Source organism: Oncorhynchus nerka, linkage group LG17, assembly GCF_034236695.1.
Source record: "Oncorhynchus nerka isolate Pitt River linkage group LG17, Oner_Uvic_2.0, whole genome shotgun sequence".
Taxonomy (NCBI): domain Eukaryota; kingdom Metazoa; phylum Chordata; class Actinopteri; order Salmoniformes; family Salmonidae; genus Oncorhynchus; species Oncorhynchus nerka.
Genome location: NC_088412.1, coordinates 52477844 through 52493231, shown reverse-complemented (window position 1 = coordinate 52493231; position 15388 = coordinate 52477844). Strand labels below are relative to the sequence as shown.

General features: G+C 43.0%; 1 long non-coding RNA gene across 1 annotated transcript; it reads right to left on the bottom strand.

Moving 5' to 3' along the window:
* Positions 1 to 462: 462 nt before the first annotated feature.
* Positions 463 to 14573, bottom strand: LOC135561335 (uncharacterized). The gene is made up of 3 exons (XR_010459383.1): positions 14490 to 14573; positions 8705 to 8922; positions 463 to 1278 (listed from the first exon to the last, which is right to left on the bottom strand). It is a non-coding gene; the product is annotated as an uncharacterized LOC135561335 (long non-coding RNA).
* Positions 14574 to 15388: the final 815 nt, after the last annotated feature.

Genomic DNA, 15388 nt, shown 5'->3' with positions numbered 1-15388 from the left:
TTTTGCATGCAAAAGCTGTGACGCTGCTCTGGGTTTAATGTCACTCAACGTCCTGGGACTGCTCTTCATCTTCACACAACCCCCCACCCCACCCACACACACGCGCGCACACACACTGCCAAATATCATTCCTCTGACGCCTGTCTGGTCTGAGTGAATGAGAAATACAAATGGCACCCTATTCCCTTTATAGTGCACTGTTTTGATTAGTTTTATTTAGCCATCTATTTCCTGTGTTGGAGGGGTAGAATGATTGCTTTCATTTTACTCCTGTGACTCTTTCATACTCTTGCTCGTGCCTGTAGTAAATGTTTGTAATGATCTGCCAAACACACCCCAGTAATGGCTGAAATGGGATCAATGGGATATATTGGCTTTCCATTGAAAGAACTCTAATGAGAATGCTGAAGCTTCGTCAGGGATCTAACACACTCGACACTTACATCACATGAAGGAGAAGAAAGAACATTTTATTTTGACGGGTGCAAATTCTTTGTGAAATTGAAAAAAGTAGAAATTTCAACAAATTAACAATCAGATTATATCTGATCTCACAAACAATGTATGTTTAGGTAGGTGCAGAGATGGGCAGTATTTCTGTTACATGTATTTGAAATACGTATTTTAATGACTTCTGAGCTTTTTTAAACAATACTCCAATGTATTTTGTATATTTTCAAAACACTGTAATTTGTATTTTGAAAATACTGTAATTTGAATTTTCAAAATACTGTAATTTGAATTTTCAAAATACTGTAATTTGAATTTTCAAAATACTGTCATTTTATTATTTTGGTTCACATTTCTGGACCTCTTTCATCCTGCATTGGTATCAAAAGTCTGATAGCACTATGGTGTGATAAAAGTGTCTGCTAAATGAACTAAATACAAATGTATATGTCAAAATGAAAAATTGCAAAACATGCTGAGTATTATTCTAATGAGCTCTGCTCCAGTTGTGCTTTGCAGTTCACTTATGTATATTAATTTTCACATATAAATTTACATTTTGGTCATTTAGCAGACACGCTTATCCAGAATGACTTGCTCAACTAAGGTAGTTAAACAACAACATATCACAGTCATCACAGTGTGTGATTTGTCCAGTAAAGCGTAGTAATGAATTATTGATTACATCCTTACATTCTCTTCTGCTGCTCTGGATTTTCTCTTTAATTAAAAATTCTGGGGTTTGTGGGATAAAACTGATTCCTGGCGTTCCTTATTAGCAGGAAAAACTGCACAGTCCTGTCTGATTCCAGCTGGAATACCAGGAATCTGGAGAGAGAGAGAGAGCGAGAGAGAGAGAGAGAGAGAGAGAGAGGCATTATTGACACCAACCCAGGAGCAATTAGGATTAAGTGCCTTGCTCAAAGACAAGTCAACAGATTTTTTACCTAGTTACCTAGTCAGCTCGGGGATTCAAACTAGCAACCTTTCGGTTACTGGCCCAACACGCTAGGCTACCTGGTGAAACTGGAACGAAGAGAAAATTAACTGGCACTCAACTCTGTTTTATTGGCAAATGTCCAGTCACTCGAGAATAAATTGGAAAAGCTTCGCAGAAACTTGGCTGACTGAATCTATGAATATATAACTCATTGGGCTCTCCATGCAGTGACACACTCGAACGACGGCGGCCTCAGACAAGTCCAAAACAAGTCCAAAGGGGTAGGGGTGTGCCTATTCTTAAACAACAACTGGTCTGCTACTTCCAGTTTGAAGAAAATTGTGAGCTTTTGCTCACCTGATGTAGAATACCTCATGTAAGCTGTCAACACCACTTTGGCACTCAACGAACTGTAAACAAATGTTAACAAACAAATTGCGTAGACTTTAACGCGGGGAGTCTTAAAACCATTCAACATCACTTCTACCAACACGTCTCCTGCACCACAAGTGGCGCTGAAATTCGAGACCACTTTTATTCGACTCACAAAAATGTATACAAATGCCTCCCTCGCCCTCCCTTAGGCAAATCAGACCACGACTCTATCCTCCTGCTTCTTGTTTACAAACAAAGGCTCAAACAGATAGTACCAGTGATGTGATCAATACAAAGTGGTCCGATGAAGACGAGTCTACAAGACTGCTTTCCGAGTACAGACTGGGATAAGTTCCGACATTGAGGAGTATACCACACCAGTCACAGGCTTCATCAATAAGTGCATAGACAATGTCGTCCTCACAGTGATCATACTAACGTATCTAAACCAAATACAATGGATTACAGGCAGTATTTGCATTGGACACATGCATTACCATGAATACACTGGAAAGATATGGAGGGGCATTACCAGGAATACACTGGAAAGATATGGAGGGGCATTACCATGAATACACTGGAAAGATAGGGAGGGGCATTACCAGGAATACACTGGAAAGATATGGAGGGGCATTACCATGAATACACTGGAAAGATATGGAGGGGCATTACCATGAATACACTGGAAAGATATGGAGGGGCATTACCATGAATACATTGGAAAGTCAGAATGAGGGTTTTGAATTCAATCTGGAATGAGACGCGAAGCCAGTGCAGAGATGCCAGGATGGGGGTGATGTGATGGTGTTTCAGCACCTTCATCAGGATCCTGGCAGCTCTGGTCTGGATGTATTGGAGCTTCTGGAGACTCCTGCCAAGGATCCCGATGAAGAGTGTGTTGCAGTAGTCCAGCCATCAGGGGAGAAAGACATGGGCAAGCTTCTCTGCATCAGACTGAGTGAGGGCGGTACCGAGTTTGGCGTTGGTCTTGAGGTGATAGAATGCTGCTTTACACAGTTGTTTGATATGGCCGCAACGGTCAGGGAGGAATCAAGCTGCAGACTGGAAACTGAAGCGGAGAGAGGGATGTCCTGTCCTGCAATGGTGAGGTGGGTTATTGGTGGAGGGTGCCAACAAGTAGGGCCTCAGTTTTACTGTTGTTCAGTTGAAGGAAGTTTGCTTCATCCCATTCCCTAATCTACTCAAGGCATGTGCTGATATGGTACTGGTAATCATTCTTGGAATTGGTATCATTCTTGTGTATTTTATTCCTCTTGTGTTACTATTTTACTTCTTATTTTTTTAACTCTGCATTGTTGGGAAGGGACCTTAAGGAAATGTTTCAGGGTAGTCGACACCTGTTGTATTCGGCGCATGTGACAAATAAAATGTATTTTGATCTAATTTTGAACATCCATTACCACCAACCGTTCGCTCATACCACCACTCTGATCTACACATATTGAATCCCCTCTAGACTCACCCACACACACACACACACACACACACACACACACACACACACACACACACACACACACACACACACACACACACACACACACTGTTCTCTGCACACACCTCAAGGTCATGTAACACCACTATTAACAACATGATGACAAATTCAAATTTTCACCTGGTGTATAAAAACATGCTCTATATTAAATCCTTAATGGAACATCATTATGTTAAGGCCCACACACACAACACATCCCCCTGCTTTCCTGTGACACACATACACAACCTCCCATCTGAGCCTTGAGTGTTTCTGTTCACTTGTTCTTGACTGGTTTGTGAGTGAGTAACTGCTACGGAACCGTCTGAACTCTGCTACTGAAAGAACAAGTTGCTCGGACCAAATAACGTGCTGACAAATACACACATACAGACACTTCAGAGGCTGAAAACATGTGGCCCTCACCCCTTAGACCCTCACTAACTTCTACAGATGCCCCATTGAATGCATTTTGTCAGGCTGTATCACCGTCTGGTACAGCAACTGCACTGTCCGGAAATGCAGGGCTATCCAGAGGGTGGTGCGGTCTGCCCAACACATCATCAGGGGCACACTACCTGCCCTCCAGGACATCTACAGCACCCGGTGTCACAGGAAGGCCAAGAAGATCATCAAGGACTTCCGACACCTGAGCCACGGCCTGTTCACCCTGCTACAACCTAGAAGACAGTACAGGTGCATCAAAGCTGGGACCGAGAGACTGATAGAAGCTGTTAATCTCCAGACCATCAGACTGTTAACAGTCATCAATAGCTGGCCTCCGTACAGTAACCTGCACTGAACCTTAGATACTGTCACTAGCTGGCGACCATCCTGTACTCTACCCTGCACCTTAGAGAGCACTGCCCTGTGTAGACAGAGTCATCGAACACTGGTCACTTGAATATTTTTTACATACTGTTTTTACCCCCTTTATATGTATATTCAACAAAAAAAAACGGTTGGCAAGCTAACAACAGTAGCAACCTGGCCAGATTGTACGATTTGAGAGTATGTATTAGTAAGCTGAAGTTGGCTAGCTAACAACAGTAGCAACCAGATTGTACGATTTGAGAGTATGTATTAGTAAGCTGAAGTTGGCTAGCTAACAACAGTAGCAACCTGTATTAGTAAGCTGAAGTTGGCTAGCTAACAACAGTAGCAACCTGTATTAGTAAGCTGAAGTTGGCTAGCTAACAACAGTAGCAACCTGGCCAGATTGTACGATTTGAGAGTATGTATTAGTAAGCTGAAGTTGGCTAGCTAACAACAGTAGCAACCTGTATTAGTAAGCTGAAGTTGGCTAGCTAACAACAGTAGCAACCAGATTGTACGATTTGAGAGTATGTATTAGTAAGCTGAAGTTGGCTAGCTAACAACAGTAGCAACCTGGCCAGATTGTACGATTTGAGAGTATGTATTAGTAAGCTGAAGTTGGCTAGCTAACAACAGTAGCAACCTGTATTAGTAAGCTGAAGTTGGCTAGCTAACAACAGTAGCAACCTGGCCAGATTGTACGATTTGAGAGTATGTATTAGTAAGCTGAAGTTGGCTAGCTAACAACAGTAGCAACCTGTATTAGTAAGCTGAAGTTGGCTAGCTAACAACAGTAGCAACCTGGCCAGATTGTACGATTTGAGAGTATGTATTAGTAAGCTGAAGTTGGCTAGCTAACAACAGTAGCAACCTGTATTAGTAAGCTGAAGTTGGCTAGCTAACAACAGTAGCAACCTGTATTAGTAAGCTGAAGTTGGCTAGCTAACAACAGTAGTAAGCTGAAGTTGGCTAGCTAACAACAGTAGTAAGCTGAAGTTGGCTAGCTAACAACAGTAGCAGCCAGATTGTACGATTTGCTTAAGTTCTGTCGGCACATCAGCGCAAGCCTCTCTCTAAACTGAAAGTAGGCCTATGCGTTTTAGAAATAGTTTTCTCATACAAACTTTAAATGTCCGAACTCAGAATATGTGGTAGAACTTTTATTTTGATTGGCGATGTTGAGCATTTATCAAAATCCAGTCAGGTACACAGGCCAACTCAGGGCTAACTCCATTTATCCTGAATGAAGTGTATGAGCCACGAGTTGAGGACCAATGAAATCAGATTCCCTCCCTTCCGTCCCTCCCTTCCGTTCCTCATTTGAGGAAGACGACTGATGAAATATTTGTGTGTAAAAAATATATATCAAAATATATATCACATTACATAATGAGAAATAAGAGTGGGAAAAAGGTGGTCATGCATTGATAAGCACACCAAAGACGGCACTAACGATAATTCATAAGATAAAGACTATTTCACACCATGCTGAATTTGCAAGAAAATGTTTATTTCATTTTGATTTTGGCACAAATGAAAATGTGCCATTGACTCGCCCTTGGATTTCAGCATTGTCTCAATGAAGAGTTTGTCGCTCGACTAGCCATGTGCAACATTTACATGCCCACTAGAGTTGGCGGCAAGCGGACAGCGATATCCACTGCCGTAGTACGGATGAAGCCTGACCTGGAATGTAATGCTGGCTAGCTTTAGAAAACCCTGAGTAGATCTAGTATGCTTTGTGGTATACCACTCTGGTAACAGACACAGTGAGACACACACTGTGACACACACACAAACCACCATTCATTTGTATCTCTCTCTGTTAGTCTAATGGCTCGGATGCCAGTGAAAAGTTCAACTAGGAGATCGGAGTCAATTCTACCTATAGCTTCCTTTACATTTACACGGGTGCATCCTCCCCTCAGCTCCTCAATGTATCAATGGCTCCACAATCTCTGTATAGACGGTTTAGAAATGCATAATTTGCCTCGACAAGTACCCCATTTCCAACCAGAATACCTGTATTTATACTGGTACACCTTACTGATGAGACCATGTCAATTTTCTCTCCTTCCCGTCTCCCCCCCCCTCACCCGTCTTACCTACCCTCACCACATGGGGGCGGCCCGTCAGGAAGTCCAGTACCCAGTTGTACAGGGCTGGGTCGAGACCCGGGGTCTCGAGCTTGATGACGAGTTTGTAGCGTACTATGGTGTTAAATGCTGAGATGTAGTCGATGAACAGCATTCTCACATAGGTATTCCAGATGGGTTGGGGCAGTGTGCAGTGTGCAGTGTGGTTGCGATTGCGTCGTCTTTGGACCTATTGGGGCGGTAAGCAAATTGGAGTGGGTCTAGGGTGTCAGGTAGGGTGGAGGTGATATGGTCCTTAACTAGTCTCTCATAGCACTTCATGATGACGGAAGTGAGTGCTACGGGGCGGTAGTCGTTTAGCTCAGTTACCTTAGCTTTCTTGGGAACAGGAACAATGGTGGCCCTCTTGAAGCATGTGGGGACAGCAGACTGGGATAAGGATTGATTGAATACGTCCGTAAACACACCAGCCAGCTGGTCTGCGCATGCTCTGAGGACGCGGCTGGGGATGCCGTCTGGGCCTGCAGCCTTGCGAGGGTTAACATGTTTAAATGTTTTACTCATGTTGGCTGCTGTGAAGGAGAGTCCGCAGGTTTTGGTAGCGGGCCGTGTCAGTGGCACTGTATTGTCCTCAAAGCGGGCAAAGAAGTTGTTTAGTCTGTCTGGGAGCAAGACATCCTGGTCCACGACGGGACTGGTTTTCTTTTTGTAATCTGTGATTGACTGTAGACCCTGCCACAAACCTCTTTTGTCTGAGCCGTTGAATTGCGACTCTACTTTGTCTCTATACTGAGCTTAGCTTGTTTGATTTCCTTGCGGAGGGAATAGCTACACTGTTTGTATTCGGTCATGTTTCCGGACACCTTGCCCTGATTAAAAGCAGTGGTTCACGCTTTCATTTCCATGCGAATGCTGCCATCAATCCACGGTTTCTGGTTTGGGAATGTTTTAATAGTTGCTGTGGGTACGACATCGCCGATGCACTTGCTAATATACTTGCTCACCGAATCATGTTGTTGTTTGACACAATGCGGAACATATCCCAGTCCATGTGATCGGCACAATCTTGAAGCGTGGAATCCGATTGGTCGGATCAGCTTTGAACAGACCTGTGCGCGGGAGCTTCCTGTTTTAGTCTCTGTCTATAGGCAGGGAGCAACAAAATGGAGTCGTGGTCAGCTTTTCCGACAGGAGGGCGGGGGAGGGCCTTATATGCGTCGCGGAAGATAGAATAACAATGACCAAGGGTTTTACCATCCCTGGATGCACAATCGATATGCTGATAGAAATTAGAGCTCAGTGTAGGACAGGGACAGTGAATGAAGATATACTGTTTTTTGCATTAGCACCTGATTCAAGTCATCAACAACCATATACACCTCTTTGGGTCCCAAGGACCAGGTTTAAGAACTACTGTTCTATCTAGAGCGTCTGCTAAATGACTTAAATGTAAATGTAAATGTAGACTAATCACAGTCCCCACCTCACCTCTCACTGGCAATGTAGACATGATCCAACTTTAAACACATTGACTATACTTCAATGAATGTTTGTTACGTGTACCTGTTTGCTGTCTTTGCCGACCACAAACATGTAGGTTAGATATGAGAGCATTGTTTAGTTTTTAAGAAGTTTCAGTGCTACTCCAGCTTGCAAACAGAGCAATTGTGACACTATGTATGTTTTTCAGTTGACCATGGTGACACTCTTTTCATAGATATGGGCAACTCTGGTCCTTGAAATACAATCAGTTTAATCAGGTGTGTTAGATGAGGCTGAGGAAAAGGTGACACCAATCAGGCCCCAGAGGGCTGGAGTGCCACGATGAGGATGACCAGATCGAGATGGAATCAACAGACTTGACTCAAGATCTTTCAGTCTTGTAGGTTTTCTCCAACCCTAATCTAGTGCATCTAATTCTAATAACTAGCTGGTTGATAAGCAACCTAGTTGCCCCCACCCTTTTCGCTTGTAAACTCTCTCCCTCCACTATAGCCGTCTTTGTTGATTGGACTGAGAGGGATGTAAACATAGACAGTTTGCAGCTACCATATTTGCTTAATTCACCAGTACACAATTTAAAGTTAATACGCTTTGTTTCATGTTCTTGCTTGTGCTAAGGAAGTCCAGTAGGTTAATATGAATAATACTTATAACAATCATGTTGGTAAGGTTGACTTGAGTGAAATATTATGTTTTTTTATGTTGTAGTATTGTAATACTTTCTGTAACTGGTCTCATTACCTCTTCTTGGGCATGAGGCTACAAGGTTTCTTTCATTCTTCTCTGCAAATCCTCTCAAGGTCATGTGGTGTATATATACAGTACCAGTATTTTTATTTTATTTTCCACATTGTAGAATAATAATAGTGAAGACATCGAAACTGTGAAATAACACATACGGAATCATATAATAGGCAAGAAAGTGTTAAACAAATCTAATTATATTTCATATTTGAGATTCTTCAAAGAAGCCACCATTTGCCTTGATGACAGCTTGCACGCACTTAGCATTCTCTTAACCAGCTTTACCTGGAATGCTTTTCCAACAGTCTTGAAGGAGTTTCCACATATGCTGAGCACTTGTTGGCTGCTTTTCCTTTACTCTGCGGTCCAACTCATCCCAAACCATCTCAATCGGGTTGAGGTCGGGTGATTGGGGAGGCCAGGTCATCTGATGCAGCACTCCATCACTCTCCTTCTTGGTTAAATAGCCTTTACACAGCGTTGAGGTGTGTTGTGTCATTGTCCTGTTGAGAAACAAATAATAGCCCCACTAATCACAAACCAGATGGGATTGCTTATCACTGCAGACTGCTGTGTTAGATATGTTGATTAATTGTGCCTTGAAATCTAAATAAATCACAACATTGTCACCAGCAAAGCACCCCCACACCATCACACCTCCTCCTCCGTGCTTCATGGTGGGAACATTCTAAGTTCACCTAGACACGGCAGTTAGAACTAACAATCTGAATTTTGGACTCATCAGACCAAAGCACCGATTTCCACCGGTCTAATGTGCTCGCGTTTATTGGCCCAAGCAGATCTCTTCTTATAATTGGTGTGTTTAAGTAGTGGTTTCTTTGTAGCAATTCGACCATGAAGACCTGTTTCACGCAGTCTCCTCAGAAGAGTTGATGTTGAGATGAGATGTTACTTGAACTCTGTGAAGCATTTATTTGGGCTGCAATTTCTGAGGTGTAGTTCATTCTAATGAACATATCCTCTGCAACAGAGTTAACTCTGTGTCTTCCTTTCCTGTGGCGGTCCTCATGAGAGCCAGTATCATCATAGCGCTTGATGGTTTTTGCAAGAACAAAGTTCTTGAAATGTTCCGTATTGACTGACCTTCCTGTCTTAAAGTAACCCGCGTCACCCAATATGGTATGGATCTGCCAGGTAACTAACTACTAGTCTTTGTTAGCCACGGCTCGCGGTCCTCGCCTTTTTCCCCCCGGAATCAGCCAGCCTTAGCTCGGACAATCACCTGCCAGTCTGCACAGCGCGATAACAACCCAGTGCATATCGGACTGCTTCTCTCTACAATCACCGGATTTCTGACACTTTTGCCAGCTTTTGCAGTATGTGTGTATTGTTATTGTATTGCTAGATATTGCTGCAATGTAGGAGCCATAGGACACATAGGCTTTTCGCTACGTTGAAATAACATCTGCAAAACTGTGTACGCGACCAATAAACTTTGATTGTCTTTGATTTGATACACACACACACACACACACACACACACACACACACACACACACACACACACACACACATACACACACACACACACGCACAAGCACAAGCACAAGCACAAGCACAGACACACACACACATACACAAGCACAAGCACAGACACACACAATAATTGCGGTTGTTCATTCATAACGTGTTTTAATAGTACTCTAGAATATTTTCCTTCTGATATTGTTTATGTGTTATAATAGAGTTACTGCGATTTTTCTTCTTCGTTGTTTGATGTGGAAAAAACGTGTGTGCAATGTTTATTCTCCTCCCAAATGGGATTCAACACTCAAGTTCCATTAGCTCAACTAGCCTATTCCCAGGTACTGTATAGGCCCAGCAGCCAGAAATACCCCAGACTGATGTTTCTGTCATGGTAACTGCTTTGCCTTTATTTAGTCTTAACACCAGAGGTGGGACCAAGTCACTATTATTCAAGTCACAAGTAAGTCTTACAATTACAACCTAAAATGCAATTGAACGAGTATAATGTGTTGTGAGGAGCTCGAAGCCCGAGCCTCGCATTGAAGGACATGGTTTTGATAAAGATACTTTGGCCCAGTGGGAGTGAGATTTTTGAAGGGGGTGGAACCAGGCCTTTTGGCTGACCCATGGGTGGTTTTAGGTTAGGTGGAAAAGATGGTGGATGCTGTTGAGTCGGTGAAAGTAACCCAAAGTGGACTTGTGATGTTTGTTTGTGTTTCTTCAGATAAGAGGGAGCAGGCACTCCATGTGACGCAACTTGGGGGAAAGACCTGTATCCTGCTTTGTGCTTAGGTTCAGGGCACCATTGAAGGGGGTGATTTTTAGGGTAGCGTTAATTGTGGAGGTGTAGCAATTTAAGTTGAAGTTGGTGTGATGCAGATTTGGTGGGGAGCGTGGTGAAACAAAGGTGACAGTCTGTTCTTTTGAGCTTTGATTCAGAGTCTTTCCCTGACAAAGTAATGTTGGGATATACAAGTTATACTGTTCTAGCTTTTGTGCCAAATACACTGCGGTGTCACGTTTATGGGCATGTCGCAGCAGTGTGTAGGAGGGAGATTCCAAGATGTGGGAAGTGTGCAGGAGGACATGGGACAGAGGAATGTGTAGTTTCGGTGGAAAAGGTTGTGTGTGTCAACTGTAGGGGTGCCCATGTTGCTGGTGATCGGAGGTGTCCGGTGCGAGAGAGGCTGGTTGAGGTGGCCAGGGTCAAAGTAGTGCAAAAAATCTTGTATGCTGAGACAATGAGACCAGTGAGAGGAGGGTGGATCAAGGGTGAGGGATTCTGAGAGGATCCCTGTGAACAGTTGATCTGTGCCAGAACAGTTCGAACTGCTACACTCATTAAAACCCACCACCTTATTCCACTACTTTAACCCTATCTGATCCTACCCCAGGCCAACTACCTGAGAGTATGGGGCACTACCACTCATAGGCCTATCAGTTATATATGTTCAGGTAAGGTTGGCTTCTTAGTGTTCAATGGTTATCAACTGTACCGCGGAGATGGAGAGTAAGGTTGGCTTCTTAGTGATCAATGGTTATCAACTGTACCGCGGAGATGGAGAGTATGTCACAGAAAATAGATGTTGTGGTGGCATCTGCAGAGAGAGATTGGGGATACGAGATTTGACTTCAGAAGAGTTACATGTTGCGTTGAGTGGTAGTGCCCCATACTCTCAGGTAGTTGGCCTGGGGTAGGATCAGATAGGGTTAAAGTAGTGGAATAAGGTGGTGGGTTTTAATGAGTGTAGCGTTAGTTTCCCCTTTAGAAGAAGAAGAATAGACATAGAATACAGTCACACCCAACTCCGACATAACCCTGGAAATATGAACAAAGGAAACCATACATTGAATTAAGTAAACATTACTTCTACCTCATTAGTCTTGCGAACGTTCATGTGCACAATAAATATTGTGCCCACTCAGAGGGTAAGAAGTGGTAAATGAAAATGTATGTTATCAAACATGCAATAGAAATGTCAAAGTGTTGCAATAAACGGTATGTTATGGAATGATGAAATGGTAGCAATGCTTGTAGGATGAGATGGAACATACTGTAGATGTTACTGTGGAAATGATGAAATGGTAGCAATGAACTTGTAGATGAGATTTGACAACATAATGTATTTGGAACATACTGTAGATTGAGAACATTTCAACAAGACAACAAACTGTAGATGGAACATCAACAAGACAACAAACTAATGTGAGATTGAGAACATTTCAACAAGACAACAAAGCGCTCTCTAATGGCGTGAGATTGGAGAACATTTCAACAAGACAACAAAGCGCTCTCTAATGGCGTGAGATTGGAACATTTCAACAAGACAACAAACTAATGGCGTGAGATTGAGAACATTTCAACAAGACAACAAAGATGAGATTGGAGAACATTTCAACAAGACAACAAAGCGCTCTCAACGTGAGATTGGAGAACATTTCAACAAGACAGCGCTCTCTAATGGCGTGAGAAAGAACATTTCAACAAGCAATGCGCTCTAATGGCGTTGAGATTGAGAACATTTCAACAAGATTGGAGAACATTTCAACAAGACAACAAAGCGCTCTCTAATGGCGTGAGATTGGAGAACATTTCAACAAGACAACAAAGCGCTCTCTAATGGCGTGAGATTGGAGAACATTTCAACAAGACAACAAAGCGCTCTCTAATGGCGTGAGATTGGAGAACATTTCAACAAGACAACAAAGCGCTCTCTAATGGCGTGAGATTGGAGAACATTTCAACAAGACAACAAAGCGCTCTCTAATGGCGTGAGATTGGAGAACATTTCAACAAGACAACAAAGCGCTCTCTAATGGCGTGAGATTGGAGAACATTTCAACAAGAGAACATTTCAACAAGACAACAAAGCGCTCTCTAATGGCGTGAGATTGGAGAACATTTCAACAAGACAACAAAGCGCTCTCTAATGGCGTGAGATTGGAGAACATTTCAACAAGACAACAAAGCGCTCCTAATGGCGTGAGATTGTAGACAACTTCACCACAGTAGGCCAATGATTGAGAACATTTCAACAAACAACAAATTCCAATTGTAAGCTTCATAAGAAAATTTGTCAATTTCAAGACATTTTGACATACAAGACAAAAAGTCCAGTAGGTGTAACCTAATGGCGTGAGATTGGAGAAATCAACAAGGCTGGCGTGAGATTGGAGAACATTTCAACAAGACAACAAACTACTGGATTGGAGAACATTTGCGTGCTAGATTGGAGAACATTTCAACAAGACAACAATCGGTGGAGAACATTTCAACAAGACAACAAAGCGCTAATCTGAGAAGTAGTTGTTTGGAGAACATTTCAACAAGACAACAAAGCGCTCTCTAATGGCGTAATTGATGCTAATGGCGTGAGATTGGAGAACATTTTTTAATGTGCAATTGGGTCCCTGCCTATATTTATCAGGTAGGCCAATGATTCATTTTAACAACAAATTCCAATTGTAAGCTTCATAAGAAAATTGTCAATTTCAAGACATTTTGACATACCAAAAGTCCAGTTAAATTGTAACCGTGTGAAATGCTGCTGATCTGGGTCACGGCACCAATTTAACAGTAGTTGTTTCCCTTGCGATGGGTAATGATGCTACGTGGGAGACAGTTTTTGATGTGTGCAATGGGTCCCCACCCGGGCTGTTGATCTGGGAACCAGGGACCGCCCCCACCCGGGCTCGAACCAGGGACCCCCCCGCACAAATCAAATCAAATTGTATTAGTCACATGCACCGAATACAACAGGTGTAGCCCTTACAGTGAAATGCTTACTTACAAGCCCCTAACCAACAATGCAGTTTAAAAAATATGAATAAGAATAAGAAATAAAAGTTACAAGTAGCTAAAGAGCAGCAGTAAAATAACAATGGCGAGACTATATACACGTGTATATATACCAGAGTCAATGTGCAGGGGCACCGGTTAGTCGAGGTAATTGAGGTAATATGTACATGTAAGTGACTATGCATAGATAATAACAGAGAGTAGCAGTGGTGTAAAATAGTTGGGGGGTGGCAATGCAAATCGTCTGGGTAGCCAACAACTAAGTGATCATGATTGTGGTGCCATGCTGTATGACAACACAGATTGAGTCCACAGGCAAATCAAATAATACATTTTCTGATCACTATAGTCATCAGGTAACATGACTGACTTGATTTGAGGACGCACTCCCCTGCTTTTTAGCATTGACCTGAGCATGCATACAGTTGAGTGTGTACATGGGTTTATGTCTGTGTGAGTATGTGTCAATGTGTGCATACTTAGCTCCCCATTGTGTGTTTAGCTTAGCCTTTATCTACGTGTGAATGTAGAGGGGATCTGTGTGTCAGTTGACCTGTGTGACAGACTGCAGACCCTGCCATTTGGCCCTAGTGTAACCTTCCAGTGCTCCAGACTCTCAGTGAGGAAACCTCACACCCCTGACCTGACCTACTGCTATCCTAGGGTCCATCGGCGTCAAGCACACTCATGCATACACACGCACGCACGCACGCACACACAAATACACACACAAGCTGGTCGACCTTCATGAAAATCCGTCATGAAGTCGACTGACTGACTGACCTTCATAAAGGAAGTTAGTGAACTTGTAACGGCTTGCTTGTTAAAGGAGTAGAGCTGGAGACATTAGTCCAAGGTTGGTCTATTGTGTATCTGCATGATGCATTAGCACCAGGAATAGACTCCTTTGACACTGCACATTTTAAAGGTCAGATTCCTGCCTGCCTGCTGCCTGTTTTCACACTCTGGTGAGCTGCGGTGTTTGTGTGTCTGTGTGTGTGTGGGGGTGGGGGGGGGTCTCTCTCTGTGTGTGTGTGTGTGTGTGTGTGTGTGTGTGTGTGTGTGTGTGTGTGTGTGTGTGTGTGTGTGTGTGTGTGTGTGTGTGTGTGTGTGTGTGTGTGTGTGTGTGTGTGTGTGTGTGTGTGTGTGTGTGTGTGTGTGTGTGTGCGTGTGTGTGTGTGTGCGCGTGCATGAGCGAGTGAGTGGGTGTATGAGAAAGAGACAAGGAGAGAAAGGGCAGGAGAGCGAGTGAAGTCTCTGTGTATTATCCTTTGAGACCATGACTTGCAAATGTAAGTGTTAACAAATCTCTTACAGTAGTAGGGGAGAGTGGGGTATGTTGAGCCATGTTTTACATTCAGCATCACTACATCAAGGCAAATATAGTATTCTTTATAACAAAAATATCTACATACAGTATATTTCAGAATGTTGTGCATCCCGTAAATAATTAGAATTCATGTAAACATAAGTTTGGAAAAAAATAGCTTGTCCAAAAAAAGTGTTCTCTTTGCACAACTTTGCACATTCTAATAAATTATGATGAACCCAAATCACGCTGCGCCTTGGTCTACCCATTTCGACGAGTGTTACAGAAGATCCCACCACAACTGGACCAAGCAGCGTGCTCGGGAGGAGATGGCATCCTGGTCGATAGAGGAGGTTGAGGAGAGAATAGCATC